This window comes from Hipposideros armiger, unplaced genomic scaffold, assembly GCF_001890085.2.
Source record: "Hipposideros armiger isolate ML-2016 unplaced genomic scaffold, ASM189008v1 scaffold_324, whole genome shotgun sequence".
In the NCBI taxonomy this organism is placed as follows: domain Eukaryota; kingdom Metazoa; phylum Chordata; class Mammalia; order Chiroptera; family Hipposideridae; genus Hipposideros; species Hipposideros armiger.
Window position 1 is genome coordinate 1303566 of NW_017731674.1, and position 3479 is coordinate 1307044.

The 3479-nt window shown below is 57.1% G+C and overlaps 1 long non-coding RNA gene across 1 annotated transcript in view; it reads left to right on the forward strand.

The window, feature by feature from the left end:
- The window catches only part of LOC109392304 (uncharacterized), a 4422-nt gene extending 2591 nt beyond the window's left edge, over positions 1-1831 (forward strand). Inside the window, exon 3 of the long non-coding RNA XR_002126032.1 lies at positions 206-1831. This is a non-coding gene — a long non-coding RNA (uncharacterized LOC109392304). The remainder of the gene's footprint in view (positions 1-205) is intronic.
- Positions 1832-3479: the final 1648 nt, after the last annotated feature.

The window sequence follows — 3479 nt, forward strand, 5'->3', positions numbered from 1 at the left end:
ATATGCAAACCTCCTGGGTTGCAGCTGCCTCTGCTAAATACTGGGCTGCCTCTTAGCATTTAGCAAGAGCAGCGTTCAGGGAGGACGGCCCAGACCCCGAGGCCCTTGTCCCACACCCCGAGGCCCTTGTCCCACCTGACACGACAGGGTACAGAAAAAAAAACCTTCCGCTGGCGTTCTGCCTCCAAAGGTCTTCTCTTTTCAGAGAAAATAAACAGGAATTCGGAATACATCAGACTGACACAGGCAGGATAGAATTGACTTTTATTGAAGCTGAGCACGCTGGAGATACAGAGGTGAGTCACTGCGAACGGGCTTGGGGTATTTTTAGAAGGGTGAGGCTTCGCTGGGACCAGCTCCGAGAAGCTTTATCCATCTGCAGATGCGCCCACGTGTCTGGTGTTACCGGCTCTGCTCCGTAGTCACCGGCAGAGACTTCCCGCTGGTCGCTCGGTGCTCGGTGCTCGGGCAGCCGCTCTCCCCGCATCTTCTGCCTGGGCCCCACGCACGTCTGCTCCTAAGGTCCTTTGTCCACAGGGACAAGATGCCAGAGCATCTGAACAGACACACCACCTCAGGTTCCCGGTTCTGGCGGGGTCCCCTACATGAGTGGTTTCCAAACTGATTATTTCAAGGGATTGTTAAGCATATAATTTATTTTTTTTAACAGTTCCCATCCCCCGAACACCAGCTCTGTGCATTTGGAGCCTGGGGACCTGTCATTTACATGAAGCGTTCCCCCTCCTGTGTCACAGCAGCGTTACTTTTTCCCAGACCCTCCGACTGAGGCCGAGTATAAGCTCGTGTAGAATCACCCTTAAATGCTGGCACCCCTTCTCGGGAGCCGTTTCGGGGTATTGACAGCAGTGTAAATTGGGGGACAGTCATTAAGGCCTAAGAGCTCAGAGGGCAAACTGGCCTCACTTTAGCCCGAAGCTATTTGCTTGTTGTGAGATCTCGGGCCGGCTGGCGAGTCACTGGGAGCCACTTTAAGAGCCTCCTTCCCTGTAGAGCGGAGCTCTGGGGGAGCTGACGGGGTGGTGAGTGAGGCACGGACCCCAGTGCTGTCCATGTGAGCCTCAATGTGGAAGCTGTCACCGCTGTGAGAATGTGGACGCCACACTGACCATAGTTACTCGCCCGTTCGCTTTAATTGCTTCCTTTACGTTGGGCGGTCTCCACTTATGTGTAAGGTTACTGCTCGGACTCAAGTCCCCTGTAATGTCACCCTGGACAACATGGAGTCCAGGGGCCTGTTTTCAGCGCCGAGGTCACAGGACGCTCGGCTTATTTCTGAATTATTGGGGTGCTGGCCAGCCGAGCATGAGGGAGCAGTGCTGCAGGGCACACGGCCCCACCTGCCACCTGAGCTGCCCCAGGCCTGAGTCAGGTGAGAGCGAGGCCGCAGGGCCCAGGTCTGGTCTAGCGTGTTGCAGGGGTCCTGGCTGTCACTCCAGCGACAGAAACATCTCGTGTGGGTCAGGGGAGTGGGTTGGAAGGAAACGGGGTGTCACAGGCGACCGTCGGAAGCGAGCTGTGAAACTTGACAAGAAAGGAGGCAGACAGACGGGAGCGTGGGCGGAATGAGTGCAGCATGAGGTTCGCAGAGGACCTGTCAGGGAAACACCCGTGGAGGGAGCGTGGCGATCAAGCCCCTGTTCGGGGAGATCAAGCAGGCAGACTCCAGGCTGGCGCGCAGGCGGTGCCGCCGAGAGGGGGGCCCTGGCCGGCTGCGGCAGGGCTGCCTGCCTGAGTGTCGGTTTATTGTCTCTAGTGGAGGTTATGAATGTTAGTGTCTCTTCATCATGGGGCCGTGACACGCTGTGTTATGCCGTGGAAATAAAGGCGCTACCGATTTTAGTTATATATAACTATACATTTTAATACATGTATGAAACAGAGGAACACACTGTTTGCATGCTTGTAGCTCCCACTTAGAATCTGCTTTTCTCTGTAAAGTGGCTCCATCCAGCTCTTCCTTTCTACAGGTATTTCCCCCCCCCCAGCCCCCAGCCCAAGGCTGAGCAAAACATCTGTGCGTTCCCCAAGAGGAGGAAGGCAAGACGAAAGGGGACCCCGAGAGGGTCAGGTCATGTGACTGTCAGTCCAGAGCAAGCCCTCAGGACGTGGCGGGGCTGGTGGGTGGCTTCCCGTTTGCATCCAGGAGCAGGTGACTCTGCTCGGCTGCTCAGTGAGCAAGCAGACCCCTCCCCGGTGTTCGGCGCGTTACATGGCGCCGGCTTCAGCCACCGCAGGGGCCTGGTCAGTGACTGGAGGGTCTGCAGTGCCGTTTGGGACACACCCAGACATCGGTGGTCACAGTACAATGTGCATTGAGAACAGGACAGCGTGTGGAGGGAGCCCCACGGAGCAGCATCTGACCCGTACCGGGAATGGGAGAGGCCTTCTCCATGTGGGTAGGGCTGGAGCTGAGGTCGCTGGGTGAGGGAGAGGGATGGAGACTGAGCTGGACAGTGACAGGCAGTGACCAGCACACCACTTCGGCCCGTCCTTGCAGCTGGGTCAAAGGAGGGCTTGTAAGACGTGAGGCCGGAACACTCGGGAGAGTTCAAAAGCATAAAGAGTTGAGCACCAGCCTCGAGAGCTGGAAGCATCATAAATTTTCAGCAGGAGGGTGACGTCAAATGTGCACCTCAGAGCAGGCTGGCCGTTATTTGGAGTGAATTAGGGGGTAGCAGACGGGAGATGGGGAGCTGAGCAGTCAGGCCAGGAGATGAGCCAGGCTGCGGACGCCGGGGCCGGGTTGGAGCGCCTGCGATGACCATGGCAGTGGACAGGCAGGGATGGGCTTCGAGAGGGCCACCCCGAGGAATTCTGCAGGGCCAGGTGCCCACTGGGTGTGTGGAGTGAGCGACAGAAATTCTGGGGTCTCTAGAGGGAGGGGCTCCAGGTCAGCTAAGGCCAAGAAGGAACCGGAAGAGAAATTGATCTGGAGTTTGCAGAATGCCCCCCCTGCTCTTTACAACGCCCCAAAGGCTTGAAACGGCCAGGAACAGGCAAGGGCAGCAGAAAGACCACATCCTACACGGAAGTGAGGAGGGGATGGCGGCGCCCCAGGCAGCGGGGGTGACCGGAAAACCCGACCGCCTTGTCGCTGAGTGAGAACGCCAGGATTGTTTCCCAGGGTTAGCTGATGCTGTCGAGATGGCTCAGGGATGTGGGGTCCTGGGAGAAGGCAGCCCCCGAAAGGCGGGATGGATTGCTGGAACCATCTGGGAATTTTACAGATCACACTTTGAAAAGAAATCAACAAAGCGCTTGTTTTACATTCTTCAGCAGCAATGCCCCGAAGTCACCCTAGAATGTCATTTTCAAAAACTGGAAGGTCACCGCTCGCCACTTCCCACGGTCTAACTCACTGCTAATTCGCACACGCTGTTGCCTGGACCAGACTCGTGTGGGGGGCAAATCCCTGTGACCCGGCCCTGAGGTCACCCCTGGCTTCCTCCCAGAGGACA